This window comes from Brachyhypopomus gauderio, chromosome 4 (genome assembly GCF_052324685.1).
Source record: "Brachyhypopomus gauderio isolate BG-103 chromosome 4, BGAUD_0.2, whole genome shotgun sequence".
Taxonomy (NCBI): domain Eukaryota; kingdom Metazoa; phylum Chordata; class Actinopteri; order Gymnotiformes; family Hypopomidae; genus Brachyhypopomus; species Brachyhypopomus gauderio.
Genome location: NC_135214.1, coordinates 14,517,899 through 14,540,687, shown reverse-complemented (window position 1 = coordinate 14,540,687; position 22,789 = coordinate 14,517,899). Strand labels below are relative to the sequence as shown.

The 22,789-nt window shown below is 43.3% G+C and overlaps 1 long non-coding RNA gene across 1 annotated transcript; it reads right to left on the bottom strand.

Annotated features, from left to right (window-relative positions):
- Positions 1 to 1,828: 1,828 nt before the first annotated feature.
- On the bottom strand, positions 1,829 to 7,864 carry LOC143512323 (uncharacterized). Its single transcript, XR_013130434.1, has 3 exons — positions 7,802 to 7,864; positions 7,547 to 7,731; positions 1,829 to 7,307 (listed from the first exon to the last, which is right to left on the bottom strand). It is a non-coding gene; the product is annotated as an uncharacterized LOC143512323 (long non-coding RNA).
- Between the last annotated feature and the right edge of the window lie 14,925 nt (positions 7,865 to 22,789).

Sequence of the window (22,789 nt, the reverse complement as noted above, 5' to 3'; positions counted from 1 at the left end):
ATGGAGACTATTGAAAATCACTTCTAGCGATTTCCACTAAACTTGTTTTAACTCGTGCATGCTAAACTGGCCCTATGAATCTTTTACAGAATCATGCACATGCATACTTAAAAAGGGCCCTGTCAGGTCAATAATGGAAATTCCAGAACACATTCCAGAAACATGTAAGGTCTTCTGTGTATGGTTACCACGAAAACTCTTGATTAATTGATGCTAAGACTGATTTGGCCAAATGACTTAAAGTAGCGTTGTTTTTACTTCATGTCAAATCAGGAGGCAGATGGAGTTTTCTGTCAAGGGAGAATCGGTGGAAAAAATCTTTGAAATCTCAGGCTGATGAGGAAAGCTTGGATAGAAAAAAATAGGAAAAAGCTTTCAAACTTTCAGACTTTTGAACATCAGAAAATGTGCATGCATAAGCATGAAATTAACTATTATTCTGTCAGTGAAAATCGTATCACCTCAAAACCTCTTTAACCTTTTCCTAAGACACATTCTGTCATTTTCTAATCACGATAATGACCTTCCTCACACTACATTCATGATGATTGTTGTGCTAGAATTTGCAAATGTTATGACATGCTATGTTTCATAAATTTAGACCTAATGTAATGAACAGACAGGTCAATAATGGATGAAGAAGCAGTGGTTGGACAAAGATAATTCTTGGAAAGCAGACGAGGACGGACAGATGCTTCATAGCAGTTGTGTTCTAGCAGGAGCATGGCCAGGCCAAGCACAGCAGTGCTACATCAGTTCCAGTGAAGCTAGGACACGCTTATTTAATGAAGAGCACTCACGGTACATTAGAGCGATTGTATGCGGAGCCCATAAATCATCTACTGTAGGCCTTTGTAGCTCATAACCTATTTCAGGAAACATGCCATCGCAGACCTTCAATTCATTATACGTACTGTAAGCAATAAACTAAGCTGTAAAATGCCACTTTAGCCAGCCACTTGTAAAACAAATCCCATTTTACCACAAACAAGCACTTAACGCAGAACACAACTCCACGGAGGCTTCTGACTTTGACATTGACAAAGCATAATTCAAATAAATCCATGCAGGAGACGGCAAACGGGCAAAGCCGAGTCCGATGATCACACCGTAGTTCCGATTCGACTTCGAGGATGCGTAGGGCACGTTTTCCCTGCTGCTGTGGACTGTCTCAGTCTGCAGGTCCCTTTGTTGGCTTTAAAAACTTTATGCAGAAGGTCTGATCTGCTGGGCTGGGCTCCCAGAACAAGTCTCCCGGTAGCGTGCTTACAGCACCACTGCTCATACTAATGATGGACTTGTTACACGGACAGGCGATTTGGTCTTTGAATCACACGGGGAGCGCTTCATGATTACAGAGCACGGTCCAGGAAGGATCAGGCAATCTTAAGAGGATTTGTCTGGCATGCGTGCTTAATTCCTGGAAACACATTGGCTGCTCCCCACTGATCTTGGGCATCTTATTGCAATCTGAATCTGCAAAATGAAAATGCATTTATGTAATGTAGTGTGTGTCTCAGATTCTTTTGAAGCCGTGGTGTATTTCACTTAACTTCATAGGCCTCTACAACCTCCAGATACATTTTTTGGTTTTGTTTTTACTCCTTAGAATTTTTATGAAAAATGATGTGGCACACTTGCGGGGTTGGATAAAGCAGGTCCCCAGAACATGGTGACATTACAGGAGGTTCTTTACTAACACTGATGAACAAGGGCCATGAACACATGCTCATTAGAATGTGTGTGAACCCAGAGAGCACACAGACACCAGTCTTGAATTTTAAACAGTCCCACATGCTTTTGAACGCAATTTTATTGCAAGATGGAATAGATTTCTGCCATTTGGTGTTTTTTTTTTTTTGCTAAGCACAGACAGTCAACTTCTCGGTTTATTCTTCTGAATTTACAAAGTCATAAACAGAAGGCAGTTGGGCTCCAAGTGCATTAGTGCTTCAACTTGAGAAAAACAAAAAGAAAGACATTACAGGCATCCTGAATGAAGACAGAAATGATCCCTAAAATACAAAGTTACTTTGGAAACCTTGTCTGATGATATTTCCATGTTGTTTTCTGAGCCACAAATCACCTTGAGTGTTTGACTTAATCTTTGTCCCGTACTCATATTACAGCAGGAAGATCGTGTCACTGACCTCCTGTATACATCTTATACTGTTGGCTCTCCGGAAAGAGTGTGAGTTATTTTCATAGTTGTCTCATGCAAGTGCACAGCTACTTATAGCTCTGACATTTCTCCTGCAGTTGAAGGAAGAAGCAGACAGAAATTACATGTACTGCGGAGAATCCACTTGCTGCAAAAACCAAGCTGCATGCCAAGCAACCTTGTGTCTCCTTTGTGTGCAATTTGCCAGTTCCTCACAAGGGGAAAGTCAAGCCTGCCTCTCCAGCCAGGTACTCGTGCACTTGGGTTAAGAAAACCCGGAGATGTCTGCAGCAGAACCGGACACAGAGACGGGAGGTGCAGACGAGAGCGGCGTGGTGGAAGAACTCCCCCGAGCATTTAGACAATGAACCCAGACCGCAGTCTGCCTCCTAAAAAACCAACCCCACAAGCCATGTGCACAATACCAGCTCTAGTAAAACCACCATTCTGCTTTGCTTCTAACTCTTCCATAAAGTCTGGGCAGCTCTCTCCGCTCACCGCCTTCAACGGTACCGTCTGGAGCAACAGCCGAGCCGAGCCGAGCCTGTCATCATAGGGTTTCGAGACTCTGCACCAGGGCATGCAACATTACTGCTCAAAGGTTTGAAGTCATTGTTTCCAGTAGCATAATAATAATTTAGAGATGCTGCAGTTCTGTTTGGCAGTTCAAATTTATAGGTTTTAAGTAATTTGGTGGGGGAAAAAAGGTTTGTGATGATGCTATGGGGGAATTCCAGAGCAGCAAGGATTCCATTTTAAAATGGAAGAGGAAGTCGTGTAACATTAGTATTGATAATATAATAAAATGTAAGATAAAGTAAACATAAAATGTAAGATGTCTCATATCTGAGAAATTACCATATATATAATTACAATAATTTATTATTTTTATTACTTGAAATGCTGAATAAAACATCTTAACATCTGTTTAAAAACACTGAACATATTATAGTAGGTGATATTATTCAGATTGACTATGTATTAAATTATTGTTGAACACAATAACTAAAACAAATGATATGACCACTGTTGGCAGATGCATAAAGAGAATTTTGGTCCTGAAATTGAACGTGTTGGTTAGAACGGCCTGTTATGAACTAAAAGTGAGTGGGAGAATATTCTGAGTTGTGGAGACCGTGGGTGTTATGGCACACTGGTGAGGCAAAGATCCAAGCATCAGAGGAAAGGAGTAAGAGAGAGAGAGAGAGAGACAGACAGAGATGGAGACAGGCAGCAAAGAGAGAGAAAGAGAGACAAGTTTTTTTTTTTAACCTCCTCCCCCAGTGGCGAAGCAGTCCTGAAGCACAGGCCGCAATCAGAATCCTAAGTGTACTGGGATATTGGTTCAGCAAATCGTTCCCAGGCACTGCTGCTCGTTTTGGAGAAGACAGCGATGCGGGCAGTAAATAATCGGATTTCACCTCCTTTATCCCTGTGACACGGTGCACAGATGAGGGCCTTTGAAATGCCGTGTCTCCCTGTCACAACCCTTTGTGTGTGCTGTGCAGCCTGCACGCTGCTCCTTTCCGCACAGCCCTTTTCCAAAGGCTCAGATAAACCCGCTGGTGATGCAACCCCCTTAGTGGTTGTTTTTGGGCTGGGGAGAAGGGGGGGGCTTATTCGATTTTTTTTTTCTTTTTTGGGGGGAGGAGGTGACTTTTTTTCCCTGTATTTCTCAAGGGCTTGGGGACCTGAATAAGGTAGTTGAGTTTGCTCAGGAGTTTCATGCAGAATACGGACAATGTAGAGCTTAACTTCTTTACAGATCTGGAAAAAAAAGAAGAGGGAAAGGTGTTTTGAATATTTTCTAAATTTGGTCTGAGGCATGACGAATAATTATGAAAACATGAAAGATGCCCTTATTAGATAATGCTATGTCTCTAAAGTCATTGACCAGGAATTTCTGGCAGGCTTCAAAGGCATATGTGGGATATTCTGGAGAACTGAAAACAGCAAAAAAAAAACCCTCATTGTTCAATGTTCTCTGCATTTATTGGCAAATATGTTTCCTTGCCTTCTGTGCATGCAGGAATAGCCCCCAGTGCAGGTGACTACACCTGTGTGTGGAATCATAGGTAGCCATAGGTTGTGATTCCACGTCAGACACAGTGTGTGGTCCTCCTTGGACCGATAAAGAAAGGACACCCGGACATCTGCCCAGATGTGACAAGTTCCTCCTACACACTTGAACCTCGAGCGTGTGAAAATGCTTGTGTGCCTGACGTCCAGAGACGAGACTTGCTTCCAGCTGTCTGTTGCTGCAGTGCAGGAGATGGGGACTCAGGAGATTGGACACAGTAATTGAAAAAATCAGCGATGATGTTTTACTCACTTCTGTTAGAGATGATGCAGTAATTCGCTCCCTCATGGCCAACTTTACTCAGTTCAGTCAGTATCCAAAACAAAAAAAAACTGTATTAAGGTATTTCTGTTCTTTATTGGCATAAAATATTGCTTCATTGCTTAATAAATTTTATTGTACTAATCTTAGTGGGTTGAACATTGAATATTTGAAAAGTTGTTTCACGCTTAATTGTTCAACACTGACTAATTCTGAGCAAGGCCTCCAGTTTGCATTCGCATGTCTGTATAGGGAAGATCTGGTGTAGCACTCCGTGCCAAATCATCAACTCCAAGCATGAACTCGGCTTCTGTGCCTGTCCTGAACGAGCTTGCTGAGTGGCAGCCTCTTTCTCCCCGGCCACAGGGCAGGGTGTCCACGGGTCAGGGCATCCACAGAGCAGGGCGTCCACAGAGCAGGGCGTCCACGGGGCAGCGTCCAAGGGGCAGGGTGTCCACGGGGCAGGGTGGCCACGGGGCAGGACACCGATCGGGCAGGGCGTCCACAGGGCAGGGCGTCCAAGGGGCAGGGCGTCCACGGGGCAAGGCGTCCATGGGGCAGGGCGTCTACAGGGCAGGGTGTCCATGTGGCAGGGCGTCCACCAGGCAGGGCGTCCACCAGGCAGGGCATCCACCAGGCAGGGCGTCCACCAGGCAGGGCATCCACCAGGCAGGGCGTCCACCAGGCAGGGCGTCCACCAGGCAGGGCGTCCCCCGAGCTGCTGGCTTCCCACACAGCTGCCACCACACCCTGCAGCTCGCCTTGCCTCCAGCAACCTGCTTCCACTGCTCCACCCCTCCCACACACACACACACACTCACTCACACACACACACACACACACACACACACACACACACACACACACACACACACACACACACACACACAGTTCTCTTACTCTGCCCAGCACTGCTGCTGTCCGCTTGATCGCATAAATTAGGATTAGGAATTCGGATTTAGGAACATCATGACCTAAGACCACTGCTCGTACTCATGAGAAATCAAAGAAATTTGAGTGAATGTGCATAATAACATTATATATACACCTAATTATGATGCTTTTTATCATAGCATACTTCCCAGGTAAAAGTAAAAAGACAAGCTTTTAGTTCATTGTAAAAAATATAACAACCATGTTGACAATCTAATGATATTTGCTAGTGCACACATTATTTCCACTGGCCAAAATACACCACTAAAGTGTGCCTAAAGACTTCACTGCTAAGATCTTATTTCATGACCTCTGCCTTGTATATTACATCAGGGAGCAACAGCACACAGTTGGCAGAGAACTATAACTCTCAAGTTCCCTCAGCAGGCCGAATCCTAATCTATAAAAATTGAATTTGTCAATTCCAAATTTCCCCACAGGGAAAGGCAAACACTAGGTGTATGACTCCTCAAATTTGATGAATGTGTTTCTCATTAAAGAATCGCGGAGCACGAAGCTTACACATGATTCAAATAAACGAGAATGTTGCTTCCAAGATGATATCTAATGTCTTTTGGCGGGGGTGGGAGAGGACTGAGAAAAACAACGACTGTAATGTCTATTGTCTGATTCACATGTCCCATCAAAACAAGGCACACGTTTTGTGTGTGAGAAAAAGAAAAAAAAACCCAGAGGAGAGTGTTCTAGATTCTTTCAGAAGCCTCGGAACAACTGAACAGGACACGACACACACCCCATGCTCTCATACGCATCCGGGAATGTTTGTTGAGTGAAGGGGGAAAAAGAGAGAGACAGCAGACAGGAAGTCCTGACCTGGTTCATACGGCCTATGAATCAACAGCGGCTAATTGCCCATCCAAGCTGAACGCATTAGCGTCTCGGATGGGGACATAGACACGCCTGAATTTAGCCTCTCTCAGACTGCCTGAGTTCTCATGCCGACTCGTGAGACGGGACCAATGTTTCCATTGTGTCAGTAAGCTAACTACAGTGTTGCAGTTAGAAGTAATAATCCTTTGATTGTCTTACTTGAAATATAAACGAATTTTAAAAAGAATGTAAAGGACAAAACTGAATGGAAATGTGTTTGTGCAGATCTTTACTGGTAACTCCTGGAGCTCAGTCTTGTTCTTGTTACCTGACTTACCTTCACATAAATCAATGCGTTGAATTGATTTGCAGGCTGCAATACCACGTTTCCCTCCACGCCTGTATGTGCGTAAACAGTAATCGCTCACAGACTGTTTTCTTATTCGATCAGCATCATTACTCACTCCTGAGGAGAGCGGGAATCCCACCTGTAAAGAGCGCTTACAGTAACAGGAGGGGAATACCAGAGTACTCCTCCCATTCTGTGGCTCAGAGATCAAATAGGCAGCACGTGGCAGGAAGCCGGCACAGGGCGGGGCCGCCGAGCCCCGCGTGTGCACTCCGTGGGACGATCAAAGCCCCACGTCTCTCATCACGTCAGCCCTAGGTGGTCTGCTAATGATTCTACGTCCTCTTTCATTCTTTCATTTCCAGTCCGTTCGAGAGTACCCTTTATGTTTCAGCTCCGCCCCTTCGGTTCTCTGTCTCCGCCTCTTCCCCTCAGGGGCGGAGCCTGGGCATCGCCCCGGTGTCAGGGTTTTCCTACCTCGACTCTGTCATCGTACCGGAGGATTGTGACTCGCTATTGGATGCAGGTATCAAAACAGAAAAGAGCCCATCATCCTCACATAGGTCCTCATAGGAGCGTGTGAGGGGTGTTTTCCAAAACAAAACCCATGTGAGCAGGGGTTCAGCACTGGGTCACGGGCACACACGGCATGCAGCGAGAGGAACGCTGGAGTCTCCCAACTCGCCCGAAACCTGGGGTGAGACAGAGAGGGAGACAAAAGAGAGACAAAAACAAAGAGAGATTGATTGAGAGAGAGAGAGAGAGAGAGAGAGAGAGAGTAGGAAATTTCCATAGTTGCCTTTTAATTATCAAATGAACATTAGTACAAAGTTAACATTAAGCTGGTAAAGACACAGCTTATATCTAATGTTGAGGCATATCAATTTCATACAAAACACATCTTACAAATGTATTTTGGAACAAGTCCTACATTAATATATTTGAGTATACATGCTCGCTGATATTTTAAACACTGGACTTTAAATCCGGTACACAGCTTAGTGCATGAGACGGGAAGAGGCTGTCATCTACATGGCATCTGCAGATGGGCACAAACCATGGGAGAACCTTGACTATTACATCATCGGGTGTCAGGTTACGCTTTCCACAGCCTTCCTGCAAAACAAGCTGATTATACTCTACGCAAGTCTTCATACCCCCCCCCCACACACACACACACACCCACCTCTGAAGCCAAGATAGAAGAAGAAGAGTGTTTGAGAGCCATAAGGCGCTTGCACCTCTGGTCATGTCTGTGCATGGGCGGAGTCTAGGTAAGGGGCCAAGATGAATGCCAGTGACTGTGCAGTGCTCTGGTCCAATCACGTACTACATTGTGCCTGCGTGACTCCGAGGAACCAGTGTGGGTTGAAAATAAATGGCTGGTGTCATAAAGACCCTGGACAATGGAAGCATTCACTGATCGGGGTTTCCTTCAAATGCGTGCTAACACGATACTTCTGATTCAGCACTTTGGACTCAATGTGGCCCATTCTTATGGCTCTCTGCGTGTGGCTGGCTGCTCGACACCGTAAATCCCCGTGCATCTCTCCCGAACACTCCCACTGCGTGAAATGCTCTTTCAGGAATCGCTAAGAGGGTTAGAAAATGTGCTAGAAAACCGATGAACCCTAACTACCACAAATCACTGCACAGGAATGACAGACACACTCTGTTTACGTAAGAGATACATAAAAGCAGCTTTTGGTTGACATTCTTAGTGATTCTGATTTGTAGTGCTTCTTTCACTTGTTGTGCAGGTCTGGTTTGACCTCTGAACTGAGGAGACAGTACTGCACCAGTAAGCTTCATGTGTGTATGGGACTGGTATGAGGCTCCCGCAACTGCAGTCACACTGGGACCCATTCTGCTAAATACTGCCATCAGTGAGCCCAAGTCTGGCAGTACATCAGGTTATACTGATTGGTGCAGTGTGTTCGAGTAAAGAAAGCATATGGGAACAAGATAATAAGCCAGTTCAAGAGTCTTATTCCGATTATCCCACTTTAGATGTTATAAACACCATTATTTTATTTTGTTTGCACAAAAGACTTGAAAATGAAGAAAGAAGGTTACAACAAGATGAAAATCTTTCTTAAGTGTTTAGGTCTTTATTTATTTAATTTCCCTGCCTTGCTTACTTCCTGTTCGTGAGGAAATGGATGTAGCATATGTGCCAAGTTGGCATAACTGTCATCAACATCTACTGCTCTGCAGATAGGACGTGTTGGTGTGTTGTGGGTAAGGGATGGGGTCTGTATCTGCAGTACTGCTCTGCAGACCGGTGGGGCCTACATAATTATGATGATCTACGTTCTTTTTTTACTGCTTGCCTCTTCACAGTGAATGCAGTTATGTGGACAAGGGGGAGCTTATCCAATGTCACCTTTCTTACTCCAAGGTGCTTAAAACAGATATCTGCATGCAAGTAGTTCTCATGCCCACTCTCCTGGAGGAATAAGTGATGGAACTGGCATGTGAGAGAAATCCAGTTTTGGGCCTAGAACTTTGTTTCCACAAATAACTTGGAAGAATGATTTATTTCTATCTAAACATATCCCTGAAGAGCCTTTGCCCCTCATGCTCTAATGCGTTTGAAACTGTTGGGGAAGACCCTGTCTATGGCTAGCTGACAGTGATCGACTTCATATTACAACCCTCCAAGTTCTAAAAGTGGAACTACACAACATACAATTCCCATTTCAGGAGCGGATCTTGAGTTCAAGCTTCCCTAAAAAAAAAAAAAAAAAAAAAAACAGGCCTGAAGGTCCCAAAGTACGAAAACCAGCCTGAAGTGGAGGAGCGTATGAGCATCTTGGCTGGATGCACAAACCTAAAGATTAGCAGAGCTTGCTGGTAGGCTGAAACCAAAAAGGGTTTGAATCTAAAACCCAACAATTATACTCCAGAACAACAATGACACATTGCTTTTTTCTCTTTGACATGCCCGATTTTCATACATTTTCTTAGAGATACTTATTGTTCATTATTTGTCACGCAGCCAAGCAATCAAAAGTTAATCTGAATAACCACAATCAGCAGTGCTTATTTCTTGTTGATTTTTTTCCCATAGTGTTGCCAATGTCTGTTGAATCTCTTTATAGATTCACCCTATCAAAAGATAGCTACTGACCTGAGGGGGTGGGGTTACACGTGGACTGACATGTGTCATGCAAGACACGTGTAGGTGGTTATAGCATCTTTTTGAGCTGCTGCTCGCACAAGGCTGACTGACAGCTGAGTATGCTGGGAGGAGAACACAAACTGTCTGCTTCTGTGTACGTGACTTAAGACATGCCAGCATTTGGCTAGCATTGCTGTAAGGAGAGGGAGACAGGGAGACAGGGAGAGAGGGACTATACAGTTCTCCCAATCCCAATAACAGCTTTGCAAATTATGGTGTCCTGAGTAGTGTTGGCTCTGACAAACAGAGAGTGATACCTTAGAATATGCAAAAAAATATGTTTTTTTTTGTTTGTTTTTACAGAATCCAACTTGAGAATATAAGACAGGAATCCCCCCGAATTCAAGCAGCAAAGCTAATAATGTGATTTTCAACAAAATTCTGTGATTACAGATTACAGTGACAGCTCATAGTGTTGTTGAACTTTTAAAATAATTTAAAGCAAAGTATATGTAAAAAACGATGCACCTTTTTTCAGCAATACTCCAGCTGGTGTAACATAATCCCAAGCATCATGGCAAGTTATTCAGTTTCTTCACAGTTAGCTGCCATTTTGCTGGTTCAACCCTGCACCTGTCACAGCCTGCTTCTGACCTCTGACCTCTGACCTGACCTCTCAATCAGAGGTACACGCTCTGGGAATTGTGATATCATCGTGGAACAACTGCTACCTAAGTTGCTGCAGAGTCCTGCTTTGTCTGTCAAAGTGGGTGTGCAGCTCTGAATGTGGTTTCCAGTTTTTTAGCTCAAAATTTTAAGCCATTATTAACAGCTGCAACCTTCCTGTAAAACCAATAGTAGAATTAAACAAAACTGAGCTTGGTCTCAATCTACATGCCTGAAATCAGTCTTCTCTCTCTCTCTCTCTCTCTCTTCCATTAAAATCTTTTGCGGAATGATTGTGAAAAGGTCTGGGAATGTTTTAGAGAGCAGGCATTCCTTAGTAAGCCGTGGATATGATAGCTCTAAATCTAACACTCCCAACTAAACGGTCATTTACAGTAGGGAGTGCCACATATGTATGCCCTCTTCCAGAGCTTGTAAATGTCAGGTTAATCCATTTCCTGTTTCTGCTCTCTTTTACAAGGGTTATTAAAATATTATTAGGCTCTTCTACAAAATAAACAAAAAAAGAGGTACTCTATTTATATAAAAGTATATAAAGTATATAAAAAAGTGGACATTTTGGGAAAAAAGGATGGAGGGAATTTGGTTTTCTCCTTGTTATATGGCTTCACATTAAGCGACACTTACATCCTGGCTAGCCAAACGGATAACTTGGTTTTATTGTAGTCGTTTTTTTACTTAACCATTACAAATTATCTTTTGTGTAACCTATTAGTGCCAAGACCAACCGTGTTGCAAGCCCGTGTCTCTTAGTTCTTGCCTTTTCTACATATTCCTGGTGTGATATTATCTTGATTCATATCAAAACGAATCACTCACACTTTGCGGCACAACTTCAATCAAATGTAAGTGGAGGGTCGGCAGTGAATTTGTGTCAGCGTGCTTCTGTCAGCCAAAGTTAACTATGATCAGCCTTGTTATAGATGAGAGCAACGTGGGAGGCAGTGCACACCTGAACAGGCGGTTGTCAGCGTTGCCAAATATCGTGATTCATCATTGACAACATCTCCTTATATCTCTTTCTCTCTCTCTCTCTCTCTCTCTTCTCTCTCGTCCTCCTCTCTTCTCTCTGTCTCTCCTCCTCCTCTCTTCTCTCTCACCTCCTCTCTCTACTCTCTCTCTCTCTCTCTCTCTCTCTCTCTCTCTCTCTGTGCTCCCTTCTCTTCTCATACTCCACATTATTTTTTCATTATGCCCGGGGAGGGTTCTCTTCGTATTTATAGAGCAGTTCATTAACCTGAGGGCTTAACAGCACTTAGCCTCTTATTGGAAAATCAGGACCGTCCCAGGTCCGATTGCACACTCCAAGAATATGTAATCTCCCCCTACTGAGAAAGTAAAATTGGACTCAGTGGAGCAGATGGTCATGAATATCACTTTCAGGAGTACATTCACGGGGAAAAGCTGTTCTGCTCCTCCCCATTCGATGTACCGTCGCCATCAGACAATATGGTCTTGTTATGGTACTTATTTCTCGACACAGGTGCATTTGGTTTAAATTACACTACAGCTGTCCAGCTGAGAAAACAGGCCCAGGATGGAGTGGTTATTTAGTGCAGTGGTCTGATTGCCTGCCTGCCGTGCACCTGGAGCCCAAATCTGCTGTGTGACTCAATCAAAGTGTAACACGATTTGAGCTTTGTCAACAGAGGGAGTAGTGCTCTTAGGAAACTAGCAGGAGTGTCATACGTGAAGTCTCTTGCAGCTGAAATCAAGGGTTTCATTCTTTTGCTTTCTTTACTTATCAATCTAGCTATTCAGACATTATGTACAAGCTCAGAAGGATTATTACAAATGACTGCGCTCATGTTAATCGGAGAGGAATTTAGAACGTGTCATGTTGGGTTTGCACAGAGCATACAAGTTCAGTACTAACAGCTGAAGAAGTCATCCACGTCAGGAAGGCTCATGGAGCTCGGTTGAGCTGTGATTCACTTTAAGTGTGCTTACTGAACCTCTGGGGAGACAAATCATAACAAAAACTCCAGGACAATGCCATCAGTCATCAAATAAATAACCTGTCGCTCCACCCACTGAACTTACTGAACTGCACTCCAATGGCGAAGTAAATACAGACGACTCAGGGGTCTACAGGCACCATGAGAGGCACTGAAAAAAAATAAATCCCAGAAAATGTTGGGCTATGAGAAGATAAAGAGGAGGAAAAAATCCCGAGCTTTATGGAGACCAAGTCAGAAAACTGAAATTTAAAAAATGCTAATGAGCTATGAGATTTTCAGTCATTTACAGCAGTTCAAGGGATTGCAGAAGGCCAGAGTGATATGGATTTTAGACATCACTGAGGCTGTTATTTGAATTTGGACATTAACATGGGATATAGGATATTCCTAAACTCTAAAAATTACCAAACAGAAAAATCTTAGAAATTATAGGACATTGTGCCAGTTTAACAGACAATTATTAATCCTGGAACACATACTGTAAACTAGTGAATCACAAGTATTTGAAAGAAAAGTAAACAGGCTAATCCATCAAATTCCTTTAAATAATTTTACCATACAATAAATCATGTTCCTTCCAGCCATTTTAGCTTTCATTTTAACTGCTGATTTACTGTATAATTCACAGCTGTGGGATGCTTATTTATCCATCCTTGATGCTTTAATTTACTCTGCTGTGTGAGAGCATCGTAGCATAATGGGGGCGTTATGTAGGAATACCAAACATAAATGCCTAATCAGCAAACTGGAAGTCTGAAAGCCAGACACAGCCCAGAAGAGTTTAAAGGAACTTCTATGCCACCCTATAAGTGCCGACACTCGCATAGAGCACTTGTGTTTGTTAGAAGCTAAAACCAGCTAGACACAAGACCTCAAGAAATTCAGACAAGTTGCGTGTCAGCTGTGGTTTCTGGTTTCTGGCATGCAAAGTGAAGTGGTGTTGTTTTTGTGGGCACACGGCTCGCACAGGTAGGGCGGCGTGCAGTCCCGCGTGGGGTTGACAGGAACGGGCACGTCGCCAGGTATCGTCTGGCTTTACGGGGAGGTGCGCTCAGACAGACAGCACGCTGAATAGCATGCATGACATGTGCACCAGCACGCACACAACGGCACCTCCAGGCAAGGGGATCAGTGCTAGTGTCTCAAAACACATACACGCATTCATTCACTTGATGGGGACGCACACACACAAACTCTTCTCTGAAACACATTATTATGGTCGTTCTTCCTCTCAATAACATGAATACATATGCCTATATATATATATATATATATATATATATATATATATATATATATATATATATATATATATATATATATATATATATATTGTGGGTGTGCAAACACACACAGACAGTCAGAATGATCAGGCACGCTTTCATATAAAGAGACACACAGGTATTGTTTCTCTCTCTGCTGCCTGGTAAAACTAGTCACACAGCTCTTACATCCCTGGGGGCCAGCTGTGCTCTCTTCCTTCCTTTCTCTCTCTCTTTCTCTGACGTGATCGCGTGTGGTGTGGAGTGGAGAGATGGATTGGTAAGGAACGTGGAACCTGATTGTCTGAGCTGTGGTTGGGCCCACTATCTGTCTCAAGGCAGGAATTGAGGAAGCCCGACTCCATAGCGGCTCTCTGTGTAATATTTCTATAGCTAGGTCAGCAAGTCAACCATTTTGTAGGGTAAGGTTCCATTTTCTTTTAGGGCTTGTCTTTGGTTAATTAGAGTTTGGGTAAGATTTGTTTGCATTTTCTTTCAGATTGATTTATTAGTGAAATAGTGAAATGACCCAGCGTATTGTGATAAATCACCCTCCAAACCCTCAGTTTATCGTGGTCTTCCAATACCTTTACATTCCATTTACTTATAGTCAGATTTCATCTCAGTATAGCCTACAGTATGGTCAAGTTTCAGAATAATTATATGTACCAGTAGTTTTGTTCAGTTTTGCGAATAGTTTTCAAACTTGTAGATGAACCTGTATGTCCTGTCTATGCCCAGCTAGATTTTAGCAGTGGTAATGACACTGACGGTAATGTGTTTTACTGTAATATGAATACAGCTGTTCTTGGATTGAAGCATATAGTCAGTCAAGAACAATTACTGGGACCTGAAACATACATTCATCAGCAAGCTAAGTGCAGAGGGGCACTGCTGACATACTTTTAGTTTCTGAGAAGCCCATTGCTTATTTCTACGATGCTCCACAAAATTAATTTCCGCAACTGCTGAGATGGAACAGAATGCTGTTAACCATATTGTTTCCTAGAGAGTACAGACAGCATGTTTTGAGATGAGCTCATTACCATTGTTTGCCAGGACATCTTGGCTTTACCAAGTCTCACAACCGTATGCTCCATTTCTTTTGAACAAGATTAAAATCAAATGTTGTGACACACCGTAAAGCTTGACACACTTGTTTTTGCCAAGAACCTAAATCAAACCATTATCTAGCACCTTCACTTCTAATACTTCTGATGGAGTTTGTGTTGACCATGGGGTGCTCCACATCATTCCCTAGAGGCTATTCCATACTCAAAACTAAGGCTTTTGTTGAGATTTTGTTCCATGTTCTTGCTTCCTAAGTATGTTGAGACACAACATTTAAATATTATGTCTAAAATATTCAGGCAGGTTTTTATAGTACTAAGTGAACCAAAGTGCTGGTTACCTTGAGCCTCTTGAGGGTGTAGAGAGGTTCTTCCAGACTTTTACATGAATGCATCAGATCTACTGTATTGATTCTGGAAATGAGTAGGAAGTGGGGGAGTTTTAGCAGAGGAATAGAGGAAACATATAATACATACATTTGACACACACCACCCCCCCCCCCCCCCAACCCCCCAACTTTCAACTTTGCAGGCTAAATTCTCCAGGTCTTATCGGGTTGAGTCTTGGCTTAATGATGGCAGATGCATGTGTTTTATGTCTTGCTCTAGTCTCCCTGAAGACATTCCTTAGTCCGTCCGGTCTTCAAGTTGTGAGGAAGGTTGGTTTGGAAATGCGCCTAGACCCTGCACTTTCTGCTCACGTACTTATCTACTGACATTTTATCTGATTTGTCATCATTTTTTACCATGTTCTCATCTTTCTTTCTCATCTTCCCTTTGACAAACAGAGGACAATACACTTGACCACACGGACCATTTTTTATGTTACTGGACAAACTTGTGTTACTGAACAATAAACAGATGTAGAAGACCATAGGACTGTTGATCAACATAGAGTGAGAGTCTGTGAAATACACACTTTAGAAGTTAGAAGTTAAGCACCTACTTGACAACAACTTGGCCAAAACTAGCTCTAGTCCTTTGAGTTTGCACTGCATTGCATTTCTAAAACTAAGAGTGCTTATACTTGATCCAACTAAATGAAAATTTACCCATTTTGAAATGAAAATTGTGTTGATAGTGTCAGATCAGCAAAATTTGGATTTGAGTTACTGGCATGTGCCTTTGACCCCTTGAGCTTGTGATACTTCTGCTATATAACCCCAATTCTAATATTCTGCTATTGATTTTGGTATAAAAAAAACTGCACGTCGCATTCAAAGATTAATTTGACAAAGCTACAGTCATTTTGTTTAACAAGGCCAAGTTTGCCTGGTAAATGCCACAGTGGTTGTTTTTCAGGAGTTTCCGGTGTCTACCATAAAGCACTTTTTTAGGCATGCTGGGATATTATAGGTTTGTTGCACTTTTACTCGTTTTGTCTCTTTAAACTGATCTTAGCTTTGTTTGTTCTCTCATCCAGACGTCTGTCAACAGGCTTCTAACTCCTTGCTGCTCCAGACGTCACATGGGAACTGGGACTGGATGTGTTGATACAAGATGCTGTGCTGGTATTGACGATCCACGATTATCAGTCTAACAGTTTTCAACTGGCATCAGTTTGATTATTTTTCTGAGTTCTTGTTTTCAGCCTGCTCTTGCAGCATAGCTCCCTTGCATGCATTATCCAAAGACTAGTGCAGTGAAGGCCTAGGAGGCACAGCATAAGAGTTCTGAATGTGTCATGTTTTTGTTGCACATTCAAGCATTTAGCATTGTGCTCTCTCTCTCTCTCTCTCTCTCTCTCTCTCTCTCTCTCTCTCTCTCTCTCTCTCTCTCTCTCTCTCTCTCTCTGATGTGCATCAGCTGTGGAGAGGTGCTGCGAACTCATGAGGAAATTGAAACATGATTGGCTGAGCTATGGTTGGTCACACCATTTAACCAGTGTCAAGGTAGAAATTAAGAAGGCTCTCTTCCACAGTGGCTCTCTGTATTATATTTCTGTAATTGTGTTAGCTGGTGTCTCTAGGGAAGCTAGCTGTTTCACATGCCTAGAGCAAATCTATGTTAAACTTGCATTGTTAATGTTAGCTAACTCACTCGGGGCTAAGTCAGTCACCTTGTAGGCTTGGGTGCCATTTTCATTTAGGTCTTGTTTTTGGACAGTGAGGGTTCCAGGTAAAACTTGTTTGTGTTTTTGTTTTGTTAAGCGATTAATTTTTTGCCATTGTGAGTTGGAGTTTTGATGGCCATTTTGGTGTAGTCCACCTTGATATTTGTACCTAATGTGGCACAAGGAAAAAGAAAAACAGCAAAAACAGACATGACCTCAGTGTGACTTTGACTCTGTCAACTTCACTGACCCGTCTAGAGTAGTAACAGAGCCCAAACCTAACAGAGCCCAAACCTAGCAGCTTCATCATCTATACCCTCTGGGGACAAGATTTACATCGTGAGAGGCATTTGGAGCTAATTAACACCACATTATGCTTTCAAACTGCATCTTCTGTACTGAGTGCCTAATCTGGGCCATGTTTCCCCCAAATCACTGTAGTGTTAAGATCATCTTAAATCAGTGTGTTCAGTGTACCACTTGCTCTTTGTTTTATGATGTTTTTGAAAACCCAACCCAGGAATTTAACTTGAAGACTACAGTTGTTATTAAGAAGATTTCCTAACTGTATTACAATGTGCTAGCCATAGCATACTATGTTTGTATATATATTTTCTCTATGGGTAATTCTGTACAGTTTGAGAATAAACCAGGTATACATAAATCATACATTTTATAAGTGCAAGTCCTATCCAATTTAAAGTGTGCTCTTCAAATCCATAAATCTAGCTAAAGGGCTGGTTACATTTCCAGCTGCAGTGTACATACAGAAAACACAACTCCTGCGCTCCATGTCCACTTTAATGCACCATCTATTGACTTTTAATAAATGCCTCCACTGTGTCTTAGGGTCCATGCGGTTGGATAAATGCTATGCCCAGACTTAGCATATGGCCAGCTGTGTACGTTTGTTTTGCTTTCACTGTGGCAGATGACAAGAATAGAGAGGGGGCAGGGGAGAAAAGTAATAAACCCAGTTCTGGCTTTCTGTGTGAATTCTGTGTGTCTTTTGCCTTGAACGGCACAGGGGAGTAAGTGGTAATTAGGGAGGCACTGTGTGGACAGGAGTGGGTCGTTGGTTTGGAGTCTGTGTAACGCGTGCACCCCTGGAGAGACTGTTAACACCTTCTCAGCCTCGTGGAGAGGAGAGGCCTCGAAGGCCACACATCGTTCTTTCACACCTCATGATTCAGTGTTACACGGCACTCTCTGTTTTTTTTCCAGGTTGCGAGCACGGTCGAAGGGGAGAGAGGATGGTGAAATGAAACATGGGCAGTGCGGGTGGGGGAACCTGGCTGTGAAACCTCCCAAATCCAGCACTGAGATTGAATGTTATTTTAGCCGCACCCGATTTCCTCAGTCCTTTATTTAATGCAATCCATTTCACAGTCTGCTGACCAGATAAACGGCCTTCTGAAGTAGATGCAGTCATTTATGATACCATCCATAGAAACTCGAGCACCCAAAACACGTCAAATCCAAAAATCCTCCAGAGAGTAAAAATAGCCCCAGTACTGAAGGTACTGAAGAAATGACAGCACAGTAGCAGCATGACTAAAAGGTTCTGAGAGGTTAATTATATGGCTAAATGAAAAGATTCCAAGAGTGATGACATTTACGTCACCTCCTTCTCTAATGCAAAATGGAACATAGATTGCAGCAGAGTGGGATGACATGACAGTTTCCAAAGTACCAAGTCCAGCCAGTGTGGTCCCCTGTACCCTCTGACATTACCATGTGAGTGAGCTGCTATTGTTGATAAGTGGAGCCTTGTTGAAAATACAATTTACATTTGATTGTCATAAACCAATGAGATGGACTCTGCTGAGTCATGTCTGTGTTGATGTGTGAGCAGCGTTCACCTCGTTTACTCCTTCGCTGTGCAACATGTTGGGATAATCACTCTTGATTCGTACCCAAGGTGAGAGCCTGAACAATGAGTTGTCACCTAGCAGAACATACAAATTCAGTCCTGCCTTCACAGACGAGGCAGTGTGTGTAGCCTTCAGGAGCTTGAAGGAACAAAGGTTGAGAGAGAAAGGAACTATAATAGAGGGGCTGAAACATTCAGTACGTTCCAAGACCAGGCAAATTCAGACACAGATATGCGCACCTTCACCTGTCCTAAAGCTCATTTTCACTGGAGGATATTTATAGAAATGCCTGTGACATTTGGGCTACTGTTGATCTACTTTAGAGCACATCTGCATTTTTCAGAGTTACTAGCTAATCGCCGGGTAAACATCTGCTTTGGCAAGAGGAGGAAGGAAACACAACCCTCCTCCTCTCTTTCTCTCTCTCTCTTTTGTGTCTTCTCTTTTTGTGTTGTACTCTCTCTCTCTCTCTCATTATCTCTCCTCTATTGAAACAGGCTCAGAGGAGCTGGAATTGCTGGGCGCTGAGTCACCTCCAGAGTTAAAAGCAGAGCCTGCATGGCAGCAGGATAAGTGCCCACCTGCTGGTATCGTTATTTGCGTAACTACCTCATCTGCCCATAATCTTTTATGGCATCTTCAAAATGCTCCTCGAAACTGCTATGCTTCCCTGCAGTTCCATCGCACCCCATATCAGTGACTGTGGAAAAGGGCTGCTTTAGCTAACTTTGTGTGTCTCTTGGCAACAAAAAATCGCAAACCGTGGTCGGCGATGCAAGTTTTTCTTGTCTTTGATACTGTTTTCAGCACAGTAATCTTAGAGAGCAAGTATGCCCTTGGCAGGCACTGCCTCTCTGTTTCACCAGGCATTTTGAGTAGGTGGGGAAAGGAATGAAACTGTCAGTAATGTACCCAGGCGTTTTCCTCCAGCACTTTATTGTGTACCAAAGTGACATGAAGGCATTTGAAGACTAGGTAACTGCAGTGTGTGTTTGTGTGTGTGTTTTTGTGTGTGTGTGTGTGTGTGTGTGTGTGTTCTTCATGCTTTGCTTGGAACAGACTCTGGCTTGATGTCACAATTACGTGATTATAGTAGAAGACTAGGTAGAAGCTTTTGTTTGACACATCCGGTAATGTTTGACACAACCCTTAAATCCATCAGGTGAATTCTGTTTCTGTTGACCTACAGTGGCACCACAGAGTGTGACTTTCAAATGAGAGGCCTGAATGAGAAGAACACTGGCTCCAGAGTCCGTCCTCGTTAATGCGATGGGAACATTCCAAAGCTTCTCATTCGAGAGCTTTTCAACTAACTGTAAATGGTGAAATAAGCACTTTTGGACACAGCTTTGTACATTACAAAAGGCAAGACAAGTATTCACTTCTCAGAAATGTTGTGAATTAAACTTTATGAAAGTAATTTCATTTAAAGATTATGGGGCTAGGTTAAAGATATAAGCAAGTAAAGATTATTATGGGAAAATCTCATCTCATCTCTTACAACAGTAAGTAATCCTGTGCTATCAAACATGACTGACCATGAACTAATCTCCCAGAATGACATGAAGAGGATTGCAGGTTAAAGTGCATGGAGCTTTAGAGAGTTGTGTCATCATATACCCTCCATAATGTAACATATATAATAAAGTGAGTGCACGTCATAAATTGAGTCATGACATCACTAGGTACACCTCCTCTATGGCTATACCTAATGGGCTGCCACATGTTTAATAATCCGTTGTGAGTTGTATCTCACCTCTGCTGGCAAATTTTTTTTTCTGGTGACTGAAAAGTGAAAATGTGTTGTATTGGTCATGGAAACAACCAATACATAAATGAATACAAAAAAGACCTAGCTCTCATCCGAAATAAGTCAGAGCTGCAAACTTTACACAAGAACACACATGCACACAAACCTTCCCTTTGCTTTCTTCTCTCTTCTCCAGTTTTAATTTAACTTCCTGGACAAAAAAAAATAGAATTTAATAACAGCTCTTTAAACACGTTGTTTTTGATTTAGTCCTTTAATTTATTCGAACAAAGTCCACAGAACTGTAGTATATCATCCTAATGGCTGCCCCACCAGACATGGAGATGGCTGCATTTCTGCTGAGTGCGCAGGGTATTGTTTGTTCAGCTCAGCCATTGTTCCTGCTGTACAATGAAAACACACCCAATCTCCTTCACTATCGATTTCACTGCTCAGAACCTCCCTGTAAATGGCAATAGCGTGCAAGGAGGACTTAAACATGACAGCTGGTATCAGTCAGACAGTAGGACCATAATGAAGTACAGCCTTAGGGGAAAGTTTGTGTGTGTGTGTGTGTGTGTGTGTGTGTGTGTGTGTGTGTGTGTGTGTGTGTGTGTGTGTGTGTGTGTGCGTGCGTGCGTGCATGTCTGCATGTGTGTGTGTGTGTGCATGTGTGTGTGTTCGTTTGTGTGAGTGTGTGTGTGTGTGTGTGTGTGTGTCTGTGTGCTTCTGTGAAAGTGAGAAAGAGACAGAAACAGAGAGAGAAGGAGACACAGAGACAGAAACAGAGAGAAGGAGACACACAGAGACAGAAACAGAGTGAGAAGGAGACAGAGACAGAAAAAGAGAGAAGGAGACACACAGAGACAGAAACAGAGAGAAGGAGACACACAGAGGAGTCGGCAGTAACTGCAATGAAAACAAGCTTCTACGAGTGAAGTAATGATGTGCATGGCTTCCCTAATCAGTAAAAGATTCTGTGACGTTTATGTCTTAGTGTAATACAGTACGTATGTTATTGCTTTTAGGGCAAACACATGTGAGAGCATGAGTCTGTTGCATTGTAACACACGTGGAGCAAACCATTTAGAAATGTGATCTTAAGAATCCCACTGTCAACAATCAATGTTTTCAGGGCATCCCATGCAGTGTAATAACCATTTATAGCAGACATCAAACTGCAAGGGAGGCCTATTTTGTCTTTCTTTTCCCTGTTCTCAAATGTCCCTCATCCCCAGAGCCCTGCACACTGTAATTAGGCAGTCGAGGTACCTACAGTGCTCGCCACCCACGAAAGACAGAAAACGCTGCTGTGTAATTGTGAGCTGTGCATGTTCAAACGGATGTGGCAGTGCTTGGGGTCTTGGTTCCTGTCCTCACCCTGTGCTCTGGGGGACCAGGGACCCCCCACCCCCATCCGCACAACCCCTCCTCCTACCTTGCCCAGAGGCATGGGCACAGACGACTACTATCACCCATAACCCCCCAGTCCATCACCACTGGCACCAGCCATAATTACAGTGGCAGAGAGAGAGGGAGAGACAGAGATAGAGAGAGAGTTAACAGCAGATCTCCTACAGGCTATGGCCGTTCTATGGGAGTTGGCTGCTTCATGATTTGATGCAGCCTTCTGCCCCCTGTGGCTGGGAATGTCAAACATTTAAAGCAGGATTCAAGCTACTAAGAGCAAACCAGTCACAAACAGCACAAGGGCCTGAGGGAAAAACAAGTGTATTTTTTTATCTTTGTGAATTTGTGTGTGTGTGTGTGTGTGTGTGTGTGTGTGTGTGTGTGTGTGTGTGTATTATTCTGAGTGGTTGACAAATGACCTACTCTTAGGGAGAACTTTGAGACTCTCGTGGGACGTTGTGGAGACCGAATGCAGCACTAAACAGAGCTCACAGATGCACCCCTCTGAACAGGACGCCATTGCTTGTCTCCCGTGTCCATCAAATATGGACTACTATGGCGGTTATAGGAGTCTGCTAGGCCTCGTAATAGCCCTCCGTGCAGACAGCGTGCAGGCCATTAGCATTCTGCCATTCACAAAAAACACAACATATACAGACCGATAGCGTTTAACTCCACATCCAACATTTCCCAACCAATTTGTCAGCTGAGTTTTCGAAGCAGGCATGGTGAAGAGGGGCCAGTCATAACAAAGGTAATGCGTTTAGCAAAGTGGGGCGGAGCAACAGTGTGTCAGGCTGCTCCGTTGCCTGGAGGCAGTGCTCGTCAATCTTGCCGACAACTGAGCTGTTGACAACAGTCGCCTGGCAACTATCTTCTATCTTGCTGGCCTGTGGTCCAGCAAGCGGACAGGCCGTTTACAGCTAGACTGATCTCATGTCAGGAAGGTAAGCAAAGACATTGCAGGCTCCAAACTATGAAAA